The 17,768-nt window shown below is 39.0% G+C and overlaps 1 protein-coding gene across 2 annotated transcripts in view; it reads left to right on the forward strand.

Annotated features, from left to right (window-relative positions):
- The window catches only part of LOC139688348 (5'-3' exonuclease PLD3-like), an 81,192-nt gene that overhangs the window by 16,510 nt on the left and 46,914 nt on the right, over positions 1–17,768 (forward strand). The window contains exon 1 of one of the 2 annotated variants that reach the window (XM_071585869.1): positions 3,144–3,893. The exons of the other annotated variant lie outside the window; for it this stretch is intronic. The gene's annotated coding sequence lies outside the window, so the exon portion shown is untranslated. Of the gene's footprint in view, positions 1–3,143; positions 3,894–17,768 lie in introns of those variants that run through there. 2 annotated transcript variants of the gene reach the window in all.

Raw genomic sequence — 17,768 nt, forward strand, 5'->3', positions numbered from 1 at the left:
GTATAATCATTCATTCTTAATGTAATTTATGAACGAAATAGAAATTAAATGTACTGGCTTATCATACAATGCCAATGTTAGACATATAAAGTTTATAATTCAAAATGCATGTTAAAATACGCTTTAGAGTTTTATGATTGGTGATTTTTTTATTGATTTCCTTGAAACATTTTGCCTTGATTTATGGGTAAATACTCCTCCCATTCACACACGCATACGGGCGCTTTATTGATAGAATGAATCTACGATGCAACATTGATCGTTTGACTTAATCGTTTGACGATGGAATTAATGAGATTAATTTTATCCTGAGTTTATTGAGTAGCCAGTGTAATACGTCATAGGGGCATGGAATGTGTAACTGAAGTATATTTTCTTTATTTAAAAATTGACATATCCATTTTATTACAAATATTTGCTTTCAGTAGTTACTCAGAACATATAATGGCCGACGAAAAAATCTTTTGACTCTTAATCACTTGAAAGAAAAAAGGTGAGCGTTTGTAAATGTCACTTGATTTGTGATCCAATCTCGATAAAAATGTTCTAACCTTGGCTGAAAGAGAAAGAAGAATCCATTTTAGTGTGTGATTCCATTTAATTAAATTGCAGCGATTAAACCGACGGTTGGTTTGATAGATGAGGATGAAGTTCACACTAAGACTGACGACGGTGATATCAGGGTTCACATTAGGTTCGAGGGGGTAGTTTCTTCCCTAGAATTTCCCAGAAAGTGAAACCCTGGAATCCAGGATGTCCCACGGCTAGGGTGAATCTGGGATTTGAATGTGGGACTTCCATTCTAGTAGGCGAGCGCTCTACCCATTAGGCTACCACGCCCACACTTCATTCCAGATACTAGCTGCATTTCAAATTACTGTTTTATACGGAATGAAGATACTTGTTCAATATTAGAAAGAATAATTTCCGAGCTTCCATAATGGAAAACACCTTCTACGAGTAAATATGAAGTCTCAAGAACTTGATTCGACCAACTAATTACGGTTTACGAGTAATAACCCAGGTACTGTCACATTTGTTAACGTTAACTCACATTTTTAAGTAGCAATAAATGTCTCTGGAGCATTAACTTATCCCATCATTTTAACATTTTATTTATTCATCACTTGAAACTCTACCGAAGGCCATTTTTATTACGCGCCATCATTATATGGTAATATTTTCGTTCTATAATTTACGTTGTTGTCCAACAAGCTAAGACATGTTATTCTAAGATTTAATTTTATGTAAGTTCCTTCTTTGATACTATCTCATCTCGTTTATTTTATTCTATTTCCTCTCACCCATTCAGAACGAGGTGGTAATTATCGTGACCTACGTCGTATTTATAATAACATAGTTTTAATTTTGAAAATTTTACTGTATTGTGAACTAGCTCCTGGAGTCCATCATTTGCTAACAATTAGTCTGTTTTAAGTAAGAATCCCAGCCATCATTTTATAATTCATTATTAAAGAAAAGAACACATAATACAGAACTATTGGGCACTACCAGCCACGATAATTACCACCTCGATCTGAATGGGAAAAGTATAGCAATCAGGAATTCCTGTATATCTAAGGTTCATGCGATAATATTGCAGAGGCCAGGGCAAAATCCCTTGTGGTTACCATTGGAGGAAGTTCCCGCGGGGCGCATCTGGACCGCAGCGCGTGATTTTTTCAAATCCCAGATAAAATTGCAAAGCATCATTCATTCGAGTTCGCAGGAAGCGGTTAAAATAATGGTATCGGGCCAGGTTCCTAAGGGAAAGTGAGTTTAAGGTTAACCATTTGGGATTGCAATTTCATGGGAAAGACAATCAATTCCCAAACTTCCTAATTCTCCCTAACTCAGAGGGAAATAAAGCACTTGCGGGGTGCCTTAATCACCCTCTCATCTTTCACTATTATTATCGTTTTTATGAGTTTAAAAATTATATTTCAGTGAAATTAATCATTTTCTCTGACTAAACAATTGAAAAAATAAAGACAAAAACATTATTTTTGATTTAAGGGCACGTGTAAGTTATTGTAGTTTCCATTAAGCTGGGTAGCTCTGACAGTAAGTAGGTAGCGTAAAATGTTTCTTAATATTTATATATAACATACTAGCTTTTTCATCTTTGACCACGACCTGAATCTGCAAAGCTAAATTTCGCAAGCTATCATTAGTTATTAATTCTGGTGACTTGAGAAGCTAGAGTTGAGTATATTTTAAAAATTGAAAATTTAATTTCGTCATGCAAAATTCTTCATTGAAAATTTCTTTTTAATACAACATACTTCATTTTTTAATTAAATACATTTCATCTCTTTTGACTGGTTCGCAATAATGAAAATTCGTCCAAATATTTTGGAATGTGCCTCGGAAAAATTAATCATTTTGGAAAACGTTAGAAATATATCCAAAATGCTATATTTCGGAATGTATTACTCTTAGTCATTGATTCATTTCTAAAAGTGAGCTAGCGTTTGAATTTCTGATATCAATACAATTGCAATGGAAACAGCTACGATTTGAATTATACAGCAGCAAACGCGGTCGGTGCTCTGAGTCAATTACCTCATGAATAATGAAAATGACTTAAGATGTGCTTATACAAAGGAAGCGTGATATTTTAACCTTATATTTTATTAATTTCGCTTACATTACTCTTGCTACTGTCCTTATTTTAACCCATAAATCCTAAAAACCTTTCCAAGCTATGAGCAATAAGAAGACATTTTTTCATTAATTTTTAAGGACATTTGTTTTTTAATACTCACGTAGGAGATGATAATTCCATTAATGTTACGCAAAAATTTATATCCACTGTGAATCCAAAGGAATATGTGACATAGGTATAAGAGTGGCTCTCGAATACGAAAAAAAATTTTATCTATATTACTCGAGAGCCACTCTATTCCATGCACCAAATGGCTGCAGTTATTTGCGAAAGACTTAGAAACATAAGGATTTTTTTTAACCATAAACCATTCGTTAGAGGAGGACTGAGACTCTGTACCCTTTATCCGAAAGCCTCCCGGAACGCCACTTGAAAGGTTTCCGAAGAAAAACACGAGGATGATTGAGTTACCCACGTCAATATTAGCTCCCGTGAGTGCGGCATGCCTTCATTCGTAGCGGATCCGGGAAGCATTCCCTCACGCGCCGCGGAGATAAGCCGGCAGTGCACGAGGATCAAGCGTGCCCCTTGGCCGCGTTGTTGCACGGGAGGATCCCGCGGATTCTCTCTTCGAGGAGGAGAGCGACCCCCCCTCCCAATCCACCCAATACGCCTGCTGCTTTTCAGCGGCGAAGTTTACGACGAAGCGTCGACAGGGCGGGATTCCGTGAAATACGTCCGATATAACTTCGAATCGCGAGTGGTGTTTTCTCAATGACCCAGTGGCGATGGGAAGTGTTTGTTTAGGCCCTACTGAGATAGATTACCCGATTTCAGAAATAGACATGATTTGAGGGGGGTGCAACACGGTTAATGCCGCACTTGAAGCAGAGAACTCTTGGGGCTTAACTTGGCGTTATTGCCACATGGCGAGAGAAAATCTTGGCGTTTATCGAGTGTTTTTAAACTAGTGTGGCGGCGTAAATACATGCCTTAAACTTGGAAAAAGTACAACCACAGTGCTCCAGTACCTATGCGTAGAAAGTTGAACAGTTGAGGAAATCCTTCATGAACGAACATGATGAAATAGCAAAAAAATTAGATCAAATAATTGAGCTTTCAAAGTTACTTCTAAATTCCACCAATGCCTAAGATGGCCAAAGAATGCAGAGACGTGAATTACCGAGTGTCGTCGGCATAAGAGTCAGACCAGTGGCCAGAATTCCCTCTCCGTCTGCGAAGCAGAAGGTTGAAGCGGAAAAATCATTGTCTACCCCGTAATTATGTAAGTGTAAAAGACTAAAATTTCATATGGAAATGGCATTACTTGAGGTTTCTTCTGCAAAAACAATTTTTTTTGGTGTTGAATATTCGAAATATATTATAAAACACTTGTTGGAGGAATCCTTTGGTCTTGTATGTAATTATTCTTTCAGCGGGTTAACCCTTAAACTCGCGTTATTTTAGGGTTAAGGTTTCTTCCGATTTTCTACATTTTAAATGCATTAATTCTCCTTATAGCTGCTAGAGCTTTCGTTTCATGGCAAACCCTCGGCTCTTCCTCGGAGTCAAAATGTCTTAATTTCCCGCGATTCGGAAGTCTTATGTTTTCTCTTCTTTTCGAACCCATTAATCCACATGAAGCGTTAAATATTTTCACGGCACACTTTCGGAGAATGTCTCTCGAGAAGGAGAGAGAATCCATTTAAAAACTAAGACTCATTAATCATTGCTCAAATTGCGAAAGGACCCATTCTTTCCAGGGCGTCTTGAGGATTAATGTGTGCTTTTCCGTCGGTGACGCCGTTCTTGGGAAATGGAACACGAGTGGCGTGCTTGGATATTGAATCATAGCGCGGACGAGAATTCATCCAGTCAATTTCACTGAAATTTTCAAGTCACGTTGAGTTTCTCAATGTTTCCGTTATCGACAGTTATGACAAAATAGAAAATTTAATGGAGTACTTTTCCGTTTTAAATATTAATCCACTTTTGAACTCGTCAGTATTTTCCACGGCCTCATTCTCCCAATTTGGAAGCAGCCAGTGCAAATTCTGTTTCGAGTTGATTCTTTTTAAGTCAGCCGCAATTTGAACTATGTGTTAATATTTCCGACTCATACAAAAATAAGATATTGGTTTACAATTGGAAAGTCTTATTACAGACTAGAATCGAGTTGATGCCGAGTGAGGTTAAAGCATTTTTTTAAATAAAATAAAAAATAAGAGGCTATTTAAATCTGATAAAAACTTAATTTGTTACGTCGCAGGAAAATTCACAATGCGAAAAGGCAGTTTTCAATTATAGCAGGATGCATCGGTCCATTTTGATAACACACGAGTTTTATCTCGTGGTCGTGACAAAAGTACGTAAAAAAGGTCGTAGAATGTAAAAAAATCTTTGTTTTATCTTTGCGCAAGTGCGTTCATTATAAAATGCTTAAAAATGATTGAAATTAATCTCTTCACCGATCTCTACTGTTGGGAAGTCCTTACCGTGAAATATAGAATAATATAGTAGTCGTATGGTTACGCACCACCTAGGCATTCCTTCTGAATATATTTTCGACTAAAATTTGAAAAAGAAATACGATTGATGAGAAGTCATAAGTATTTCCTTCAGGATTTCCATAGGATCAAGAAAGTTTTTTCAAGCTGCTTGTGGATATCAAATGGTAATGTCAAGCTTAGTATATAAAGACTACGCACTACGTAGAAGACTAATACATCCTACTTTGTGTTATTTTTACTTCAGGAGTATGCATGGTTGCAATAAAAGATGTCCCAGATAAGATGGGAGGATTATCAATATGCATAATAATGTTCACATGGAGAGGAAGAATTGTGAGAAACCCGATCTTGGCATTTAAGTCAGCATTTAACTCGAAGAGCAGCGTCATGCACTTGTCAAGTTTTCCGCACGGCACACGCCAACGAAATGGTACATCAGTTTCGAGATTTAAATCATGACCTCTCTACATTTCTCTATGGCAGAAAACATCACAGTGATCGTGTCAAGTTCAGGGGTTTAAATTAAAACATGATTCGTTGAGAATCCCAGCAAAAAAAATACGTGTAATATTAATTCTCCGAGATTTAGAACCCGAATTTCACAACTACCAGTAAACTTGGCTATTTCTCGAACCTTCTGACCAGTACCGGTCTTCTCTGCTTCCGATTCAGGCAAATCAATTTCTTCGTGGTCGTATGCCAACTACGAACGACTTCCGGTCTTCCCTTCCCTCGTATTTTCATCCCGCGGAAATATGGCGTTTCATTAGTCATTTTCAACTAAATTAAGTTTATTTGGCTATCCATTGTAACTTAATGGAATATTTTTTTCCAAAAAGAGCCTCTTTTCCCAAAACCTATTCGGCAATATGTGAAGGAATCCTCTGAAGGAAGTCGTAAACCTAGCGTTAAAGTTTCCAAAACAGACCCGATGCAAGATTTTTTCGCCCATTATGATGTTTGTTATGGAAAATTCACAGTGACTAGTTAAATCAACTTGAACCTTTGATAAAAGACCTCTCAGGAACTTTGTTTGGTGAACTCGAAGATAATTAGCCCTTGGAGATGTTTTTATAGAGTTTTAGCGTATGCCCAGAGTCCTTAAAAGAGCTCTATTAGATCAACTCGATGCGATGGGCGTTTTTGCTATGAATTAGGTATTATCTACGGCTAGTGGCCTTTATGGGAAATAGCTGTAGATAATAAATGCTTCATGGCAAATAAATGAATGGATAGATGGGTGAATAGGAGCAAATAATTATAGCATAGATAAATGGGTGGATATTCCTTCAGCCTTTAGGAATGTATCCCATATTATCCCCGATTTTTCTTGCCACAGAAATATCCCGTCGAAATATCCCTTCTCAAGATTTGGGATCTATTTAAACATCTTGATTCGAACCGCCTTCGAAAAATCAATATCCGGAAAATCTCTGAAAATCCACAGTTTCGTAAAAGTGTAAGGGTAAAATCTTTAAATTTGTTAAGCAAATATCTTGAAATCGTTTTCTATTGATTCAATTGATACAAATGAATGGAAATAAAATCCCGTGTAAAATCAGATATTTACAAAGAGAAAAATTGAATCAAAACTCAGGTATCATAACTGCCGGTTTGCATACTAACTGCGTTACATAGTATACGCATTAGCATTCCTAAACTGCAATTGGAAGATCTGAGTTCGAACTCTGATTAAGTCTGATGATTTCTCAAGGAGAATGTATTTATTCACATCAATCCGCATTGCTATGAATGCAGGTGCTGTTTTTTGCGGCATTCCTCAATTATTTGCTGGAATATTAAATGTTTAAAATGACATTATAGCAGGGGTATGGTAGTCTAACGGGTGGAACAATCGGCAACTGACGGAAGGCCCAGGGGTGCCACCCCAACAATGTGCATATTCGAGTACCAGATCTTCTCAGGAAACCGTGCGTGGCTTAAGGAAAAGAACTGCCCCACCTGCCCTAATGTGTGAGTACCACACGACGCGTCTTAGTAAGAGGTGAGCTCACTGATTCATCAAACCATCCTTTGGACTGATTACTGACGTCGTTCTATACCTATCGGTTATTTCCTAGCAATGCATATGTTTGTGAAACTAAAACATACATTAAGGCGAATGGCTTTTTCAGAGTTAATATCGGCACAGTTCTTCGTTCTTTTCAGCTTGTATTTGGGGATAATGAGAGGCATGGGAAAGACTAAATGCAGGAGTGAAATTAAGTGGAAAATCCATAAAAAGAGATTTGTGGGTGATGTGTATAAGTTAGTCAGCCATCAAAGGGATTACAATGGTTGATGAGCACATTAAGTGAGTGTGATAGTTTTGGGATGAGAATCATTGTTAAAAAGGATGAGGTTATGACGTTTTTTTTGAAGTAGGAAGGTTAAGTTAAAAGTTAAAATAGGAGTACAAAAACCAGAGCACGGAGAACAGTTAATCGAACTTGGAAGTTCTTTTGACCATCTGTTACCGTATATTATATTATGCAAAAAGTCTTACACGGACTACATTCAAGAGGGAGAAATATAAAAAATACTGATAACAGGAAAAGCCTCTCCTTTGGGAAGGAAAAACTCTCTCGCTGCGAACAATTTCATCATGCAGAAATTAGCATAACGCCAAATACTCAAAGGAAAATTCAAGTAACAGCTATTTTTTCGATAATACCGGAACATTATTCAGCGTCCAGTGATTCCTATTCATACATAGGCTGTAGGCTTAAGAAGCACATCCTGGAAGAATTTCAGTAAAAAAGCGAAAATTGAGCCGGATATTTCCATTTATAGCGATTCATTTCATTGTAAAGTACATTACAAGAGCCAATTAATTTGTGCTAGGTGATTTCATTAATCATAATGCGGAAGAAACTTTCGATGTTGACCAAACTACGTTGTTTACCGTGCATATTATTAGTGATTATTTTTCATTTTGGAAATCGCCTCCAGAAATTTGATGTGAAAAAAGAAGTTACTTCGAAAAACATAATTACGTGCCATGTACTGATTCAGGTAGTCCTAGAGATTCATTTACCTAAAGTTTCTGGACACACAAAAAAATATAAACTTAAATCTCGTCTGTCGTGTTCGGGTTGCTAAATTTATGGAACAAGTCATTTCTAGATTGCTCGCTTTCTTCACTAGGTCATTCCAAATGACCTGTGTCAGATTATGAAGCTCCAGATTAAAAAAAACTGTAACTAAGCCACTGCTGCTTGTTAGAATCCCATAATGTCATTACTGGAAAAGTGTTCTTTTTTAAGGAGCGCGGGTGTTTGATATCGCACTAGATATCAGTTTTTAACGACAGGAGTTCATATTATTTGCTTTCAAATCCATGTTTGAATTTGTCATTCAAAACTCGAGGAAATTCATTCCGAGTATACCTGTGTTCAAGCGTACGACATCACCTTCGATGCGATGCCGTACGTTAATTGCATTTCCAGATGAATTCACATGGATTAGAGCGAAAAGAAAAGCGGTCGAGTTTTGCTCACCCATTATTTATACGACTATGTAACAAAAATACATTCCCGTGAAAGGCCTTCTTACGCATGCGAAATCAATTAGGTAGCAGTTTCGACCGCAGGAGTGAGAACGCACTTCACTCCGTCGGGTAGGGGAGTCGATATCGGGGCCCCCGCGGCTAGGGGATGGATAGTTCGCCCCACGGCTGGAACGCTTCCAATATTTTGAGAACCTTTCAACGCACAAGAGCCCACCTGTGTGTGCTGTCCCACCTCGTCCCGTTTCCCTTTTCACTGTTAGGAGTGCTCCTTGGCGAACCCTTAAAAAAAAATCGGGAAAGCTACGGAATAGGTTGGAAAGCGATGGGAGAGCTGTCAAACCGAAAAATCGATCGCGCCAAGTTCGTTTTTTCCGCTCTCCGTCCTCTCGAAACTCTTTCGCCTCGACCACCGAGCGAGCGCTGGAGGCTAAAACTCAAAAATCGTATCGGAGATTGAGACACGAGAGTTTGGAAGGAACCGAGCGATTTTTGACCGGGGACGGTCATGTCAAGGACCGAGTTTCGGAGGAAACTCTCCCCGTCGTCCGTAAATTTTTAAATCCCTATGATTGGCAACCGCGACCTTTCATAGATTCCTATTCTGTCCCCTGTTCCCCCTTCCGTTTTTCCCAATTCCATGTTTATTCCTTTGTTCTCCGATGACAACCTATTCTTAGATTTAATAAAACAGTGGATGCCCTGACCACTTTTTCATTGATTACCCCACACCTTTCAACGCCTGAGCGTCTTCTTGCAATGTATTCAATTCAGGGACCCACGTCCATTCCTATTATTATTATTATTATTATGAAAATATTCATGCGCAGTTAGGCATTGACAGGTGGTACAAAAGTCGTTAGCATCAAAATAAACTTGTCCCTCGCAAACGATAACCTGAAGCTTCTAAACAACAATATCTACCACAAAAAGACATTAACAAGAAATTTTCATTTATCAAGACTTTAAATTAAGTTGCTACGATCCTCAATCAATAGTAATAAATGATAATGATAAATAATGATGATAAATGAACAATGATAATAGTATAAAATAAAAATTAATATTAAAAACAATATTTTTTTTCTTTATTTATATAAATATTTTATAGTAATTTAATAATTAAATAATATCAATCATTTTTTTTAAATTTGTTTCATTTTTTCTCAAGCATTGTTACTTCCTCAGTTCTCCTTCAGGTTCGTTTTCCTACTTTTCCAGGTTTCTCGTCAATATTTTCGCTCATTGTAGTCAATTTAAAATTCATCGTGCCTTATGGTGTGCCCAAACCTATTCTACTGATTCTTCTCTTGCATTGGCGATGCAGGGCGCCTTGCCTCCTTCTACTCGTCTGACATTTCCTCGTTCCTCGACCTGTCAGCCTGAATCTACGAAACAAACAATTTAACCCTGAGTGTACCCTATGTTCCTTTCTATGGTACCATGCGTGCGTCTCCCATTAATGAATCCAAACTGGTCATCCTCTAATTTATTATTTTCAATTTTAATTTTCTCTGCAAATACGTTGAAAAGCACATGCGATAATTATCACTTCTGTCTTACTCCGCTTCCTAACACTTTCCATCCCGGCTCACCTTTCCATCCACCGCACGCACCTTAGCAGTTTGACACATGTAAAGGTTAAGGATAAGTCACAAATTCCTACAACATACTCCTGTAATCCGTGTATATTAATAAATTCTACCGAGTTTATTCTATTAAAAGCTTTCTAGATTTCTACGAAACAAACTAATAAATCCTGATGATTATCTATTATTCTTTCCATAAGCAATCTCATGTCTGCTATGACTCCACACGTAACTTTCCCCTTTATTAACCCAAACTGATCATCTCCCAAGTAATCAAGTACTCCACTCCATCCTTTTATTGATGATCCTAGATCAATCACTTACCTGTATGCTGCGTGTTTAATTAAACTCATTAAACTCAAAGTTCTCACATACGACTGCATTTCAGTTTTTTGGAATGGGAACAAACGCTGATCTAACGAAATTCTCCGTCCCAGTTCCTCTATCATAAATACTATGAGTTGTCTATTTATACTCTTCCTTCCTCGTTTCTCTAAACTCTTTAAGTAGGTCCTTGGAAATGTTATGTATCTCTACGACTCCATTTGTCTTTAATTACCTTAATGCCATTCCTATCTCGTAAATAAAGTAAACCTGGTCCTAAGCTAACCCGAACATAGTAATATTCTCCTTTTCCACTAATTGTCTCCGATCCCGTTTCCAAAATGCCCAGTCTACTTAGGCCTTCAATTCTCTCGAAGGGATTATACTTAACCACCACCGCTGTGCATCACTCCTCCTGAGCACCGAGGAAGGCTTTTTCATTGGGTAAAATTGATCGTAATCGAATCGAGGACGATGGCGTCGGTTGGGAAATGACAGAGAGATGCGGAGAAAGTGTTTGTTATTCTGACTACCCCCATGGAGCGATTGGTTGGGGATTTCATTTTTTTGGAGTGGCTATATTTCTGGCCGCTTCCCTAGGGTACGTGTGTGTGTTGGTGTGTGTGAAGTGTGCGACGGCTGTGAAGCATTGTGCGGTGAAAGTGTTCCCCCCCTCCCCATCTCACTTGACGTTCTCCCCTTAAAAGGTCTCAGAGGGAATTTAGTCGATTGATGGCATAACACGAAAACGTTATTAAAGGGTCGTTAACGGGAGACCGAATCAAACCACACAGCCACACTCGCACGTTACCAAGGGGGATGTTCATATTTTCTCCGTCCGGTTCCAGCAGGCGAAGCACAATCACGAAATAGTATGTCAAAAACATTTTTCAGGCATTCAAGTAACATTTCATATCGATATTTTTGCATTTATTTATTTTCGGGATGGCTGCAGAGCCCGTGAAAGTGTTTTTTTTAGTTTCTCTTGCCCACTTCCTTTGATGGATCCTCCAACATGCTCATCCATGTTTTTTTTAGGTTTTTCACCCCTTTTAGGGGTAAACATTTTGGTTGCGTCGACGCCGCGTCATTTTGACGAGTCGGTGTCTGTGGCGCCACCGTCACCACGACGATCTTCCATGTAATCTCAAATGATGACGCGAATTTTTGTGAGCCAGCTCACAGGAAGTTACGCGTCGTCATAATGGATGGGCACATTTTATAGCCGTCCACCGCCGCTTCATATTGATCCAAGATGTTTTTTCTTGTCTGTTTTTCCCACTCCTCAATAGGAAAACCTTTTTTTTTAAACCTGCTGTGCCTAAACGCACAAGTTTAGGCGTAGGGCTCTTTCGAATCCGTCGATGGATTCGTTGAAACTTATATCTCAGTCGTGAACTTTAAAACTTCACGGGAATTTGCTACAGCAGTTCCGTTCCGTTTTATAGCTTTTCCGTAAGTGGAAATTTTATCACCGCAGAAGCATTCCGCTTTGGGTCATGAAAAAATATTTGAATTGAGACATTTCCATCGTGCGATACTGCTTTTAAAATGTACGACTGCGCTCACCATCTCGTATTTCTTTCATCCTTGCAATAATTTTTCTAATTTGTCCATTGTGATAGTATATATAGACGCCGATGAGCTTTGATTCACTCCAAGATTTTGGAATAATATATGTTTACAAAGGATTATTCGATCAAAATTTCAACAAGTCTTAAAGGAAGACCACAGTTACTCAGTAAAAAGCTTTCAAAGAATAATAAACTCGTCTTCGTGATTATTTGATAGCAATGTAAAGAAAGATGATGACTTATTTATAGAATTATAAAGAGAGAAGTTTAAAACAGAAAAGACGATCAACATATTGAGGATAAGAATATCATTACTAGAGGTCCTGACTATGGATTGAGTCAGATTCATGCAAACTAATGTAAATAATGTTGTATCGTAGAGGCACGTGACTTAGAAATTAAAAGAATTATGTTTCAAATAAAACACTCATACTAAATACGAATTTTTGGTTCATTACGCCGTTCTACTGAACTATACTGTAATCAATCAATGTTAAAACCTTAAGTCCTATTTTAAATATTAAGACTATCAAAATAGAAGTAGCAGAAAAGCATTTTCAAATGATGGAAGCTAGAAGACCGTGAGTTTAATTTGGCACGTGACACTAATTAGACAGAATCATTTATACACTGTTGGAAACGGGGGATAATGACTACCATGGGGAAGGTCATTTTGAGTTTACGAAAGAGAGGAAAAGGCTGGACAGCATAGCGACAAGGACATTGACGGAGGGAAACAGGATTTATTCATGATGCACTTGTTAATTTCGAGCATTTCTAGAAGGCGTTTGGCTGAGTAGAGTGAGCGAAGAATGATATCATTTCAGAAAATAAAATTAGAGTGGAGGGATAGGTGTCTCGTTAGAAACCTTTACATGAATCAGGAGGCGCATGAAAAGACTCAAGGGCAGCGGATGGAGAAAATGGAGAGCTAAAGTATTTGTTATTCAGGGGAGAAAAGAAAGGATTATTCGTTATCGTCCGTGATTTTCAACTTGTACGCCAGCGGAACGCTATCAGAAGGCAAGCGATAGGTAATCATGTCATATTTCTGTATAAACAAGCCGTGTCCAGCCAATAAAGACAGGACCAAACTGGAAGATGAGATTTTTCAGTAATTGTTGATAAAATTACAGAGTAAGTTTGAGAGGAATGGGATGAAAGTAAATCATTAGAAATGCAAATAATGAGATTCACAAATAAAAAAGAAGGCCAATTCTAAAACCAAAGTGAGGGTAGATGATTTAGGGAACAAGCGAGCCCTTGATACATTTCAGAAATATTTCGAAAATGCACACCCTAGTAGGAGCATTAGGAAAAGGAGTGGCTTTGGCTCTAATGAAGAAGGGGAAATTGATGACCGGGATTGTAAGCAAAGGCGTTACAAAATGATGAGAATGATAGAACAGAAGAGAGACGAGAGAAGATGGATATCCACTGCATAGTGCGAGGAAAAGTGGTATCAGGCAAAATGATATTGTATTTACCAGCAGCTTAGCGTTGAATGGATCTGTGATCTTTTCCTTGAGGAAAGAGGATGAAGGTATATTAGAGACTTGAGAAGAATAAAGAAAATAAGCTCGACAAAGAGGAAGACAAGCTATAAGGTATGAAACATGGTAGGAGTAAAGTAAAGGTGTGAGTCAAGGAAATATCGAGATATGCTGTGATGTCGAAGTCTGCGACAGGTGAAAGAATGCTGGTTAAGCGAGAAAAATGGACATATTATACGGCAGTTAGTGGGTTAGAAATTATGAGTACTTGAAGAAGTAGATAGCATAAGGCAAAATATTTGACCAATCCATTGAAATTGCTTCAAAGTTCTCTACTTGTTGCAATATTTTTTACAGTGTGCCCCAAACCTACCTGTAATTAATGACGTATTTTTCATGAATTCAGAAGTTCGGAAAAACAGTTAAATTAAATCTTTGAAGAATTTAAAATATAAGGTCAAACATATTTTTCAATTTAGCCGATAGCACTTTTTTTCTGTCAAAAATTCGTATTATCTTCCGCAATTCCTTAACTTCTCAGACTACACGACATCCTTCATTCTGATTTAATTATTTAAACACCAACGACGTACTCCACATTTGGAGTCACGAATTTTTCATCGGCAGACTAATGAATGACGGACGTATTCCCTTAAGAAGTGAAGGCAATCTGGGTGAAATTCTTTCAGAATGACTCACATATAATTTTTCCCAGATAAAAAAGTAGGAATCAATCTCTCTATAGGTAATTGCACGAGAACTTATCTTCTCAATGGAAACAACAAAATGCGACTCACTCAATCGCCATGTTATCACTGCTTTTCCGTGACACATTTCCTTCAGGTTGAAATTTTCATTTTTATGATTACGATTGTCATAGGTCGTGATCGGTGCGTCTCTCCGACCACTTCTTCCCGCCTCCGGAACGAACGACGGGCATGGAAAAGACTTAAGTTTTCCCCATTTATACGTCCGCGTGCGAAAAAAATCGATAAGTCGACCGAAAAAAACACGAGGAAATTCACTCGGACTCGGCTCCCTCTTGCACTCTCACGCTGAATAATGCATGGCGTCCACAATTGTCACTTATCCAGGTCGATTGGATGGTTGATATCGGTCGGGTGGCAAGGGAAGCGGGAATGGAGGAGGTGCCGCTGTCCACCAGGACTCCGCACCACGCCCATTGGACTCACGGTAGCAACGGAGGGACCCAAATATTTGTGTTCACACCGTTCACATCGTCACTTCTGTCCATTCGTTGCTTTTCTGCCTTGTTTGCGAGAGCGGGTCGTCCCGTCCCTCCTCCCGCGTTATATTTGAGTGCCGTGGTAAGTATACGCCCACTGTCTTCAGACTCTCGTCGACACTCCTCGCCCTCTTTATTAGTTTCTCGGTTCGAAGATTGGTCGATGAAGCCTTCATTTCTTCCATGTCCACGTGCGGAAACTAAGTGTTCCTCCGAAGGCTCCTTGGTCTTCCTTCACTCTCCATCTTTCTCGTTAGATTTCCCCGAAGTATTTTTCTCGTGGGATCTTCCAGTGTTTCTTTCCGTTACAAATGCTACTCTGGAGCTTATTTTATCTCGTCGCGTGCGCAATTCATTAGTTTTCCACAATTTAATCCTTATTTAATTTTTACTTTTTTCAATAGTTTACCGTTCAAGGTAGGTTTTGGGTGAGCACAAATCGAATAGTGATAGATTTTTTTGATTATCCTAAAAAAGCACAACCTTACACTCGACACTATAATAAGCCCTTCTTCCATTCCCCACACTTTCCTCCTCCATTAATCCCGACCAATTTTGTCCAAGGATTTTCATACTCCTACCTCCCTTGCCCAACGTTCTTCTCTCTAAATATTAGTCTTTAACACTTCATCCACAAATAAAATCAGCAGCATTCACCTCTCCAGCCTCCTTTGAACTTCTTCCCCAACAATCCTCTTTCTTCCCCCACCAAGCTTAACGCTTCATCATTTGTTTTCGTTTCCGTCCAGTTTACCTTCTTCATCCTTCTCCACAACCAACCATCGATAGCCTCTAACCTATATGCCTTTAACTTGCTTCAACGACGAAGTTTCCGAACCATATAAGACCACTCTCCACACCTAATTGTTCACTAGTCTTTTCTTTTATCCCTGCATTCCTTCTGCCTACCTTCATTCCATCTACCATTCCTGCCTGCCATTCCTTTTTCTGCCCCTACCTTGGTTGCCTAACGCTCACCCCTCTATCGCAGTTTTCAGAATCCCATCGCCAATCCTAAATCCTAATTTTTCGCACGCTCCCTTTTTTATCATTCCTCTTTTCCACTTCGCTTTAAGTCTTCGTTTCAGCACATCCTAAATGGAACTGCCGGGGAGTGCCGGGCGTTTTGTCTTATTTTTTATTCCCTCCACACCCAACCTACTTATGGCCACCATCGACGTTACCTCACTTTACACTTCTATTCCCCATGCAGAAGGTTTATCCTCCCTCCGGCATTATCTTTCTCTGCGCCCCCTACCCCAGCGCCCCTCAACGGAATTTCTCCTCAATCTTGCCACTTTCGTCCTAACAAAAAATGCATTCACTTTCCAAAATTGTTTTTACCTACAGACAAAAGGCACAGCGATGGGAACGAGGATGGCACCATCATACGCCAATCTCTTCATGGGCCATCTCGAAGAGACCTTCCTGTCACAGCAACCCCTTCAACCTCTTTTCTGGGTCCGCTACATAGACGATATTTTTATTCTCTGGACACATGGCTCTGACTCTCTCAACAACTTCTTATCCGCCTTAAATTCATCTTTCACGGTTAAATTCACCTCTTCCATTTCAGACTCCACCATCACCTTTCTTGACACAGACATCTCACTTCAAAACAACAAATTCACTACTTCAGTACACATCAAAGCCACTAACCATCAGCAATACCTACACCACACAAGCTGTCATCCTCAACACACGAAACGCTCGATTCCTAACTCTCTCTCTATCCGCGGACACCGAATTTGCAACACCACAGCCACTCTCAACAAATACCTTGCCAATCTACACCTTGCACTCCTCAAACGCGGTTACCCAGAAAAGTTGCTACGAAATAAAATCCACCGTTCCACCCGACCACACACACCACACAATAACAAGCCCACATCTGACGCAGGACTCAACCTTTGCACCACCTATTACCCCGGATCACACAGACTGAAAACCCTCCTTAAAGAACTGTTTCCAATTTTACATGACAATGACGCGACCTCATCCTTACTACCCCAATGCCCATCTATCGCATACAGACGACCCGCCAATCTCAAAAACCTTCTGAGATCCACCAACCCTTTGGCGCCCCCCCGTGACAAATTTCCCAATATTTCCCCAACTTGCAACCGCCCCCGATGTAAAACCTGTCCTCTTATTATGCCTACTCCCCTCTCCCTACATCCCCTCATAGCCCCCTCACCTCGTTCCCACGCTAATTGCCTCTCAAAAAATATTATTTATCTTTTATCATGCAAACACTGCACTTCCTTCTACATAGGTGAATGCATTACCCCCTTATCCATCCGAATGAATAATCACCGGTACTCCTGTAATTCTGCCTCACTCTCATCTCTTCCTATCCCTTCACACGCCAATTCCCACAACCTTTCATTCGACCAGTGTTTTTCCCTCAGCATCCTAGAATCCCTACCTGATTCAGCTACCAACATAGAGGTGAGAACTCGTGAATCCGCCTACATTCTATCCTTCCGTTCCTTTAAAATTCCCACCCTTAACCGCCATATTTAATTTCCCTCCCAGCATTCCCTCTACACCTCCCCTCCACACCTCCCCTCCACGCCCATAACTCTTTCCCCTCTCCTGATCCATAGCATATTTTCAGTCTCTCTTGAAGAAGGCCCCTGAGAGGGCCGAAAGCTCGAACAATTTACCGTGTAAGTGTTCTTTTATATGTGTCTATTCTTTTCTATTTGTGTTATGTTGTGTCAGCCCATTATATATATATATATATATATATATATATATATATATATATATATATGTATAAATGTATATATATGTGTGTATGTATATATGTATATATATATGTGTGTGTGTATGTATATGTGTATGTATGTATGTATATGTGTATGTATGTATGTATGTATATATATATATATATATATATATATATATATA

This window comes from Hetaerina americana, unplaced genomic scaffold (assembly GCF_022747635.1).
Source record: "Hetaerina americana unplaced genomic scaffold, ioHetAmer1.1.p SCAF_2, whole genome shotgun sequence".
Classification (NCBI taxonomy): domain Eukaryota; kingdom Metazoa; phylum Arthropoda; class Insecta; order Odonata; family Calopterygidae; genus Hetaerina; species Hetaerina americana.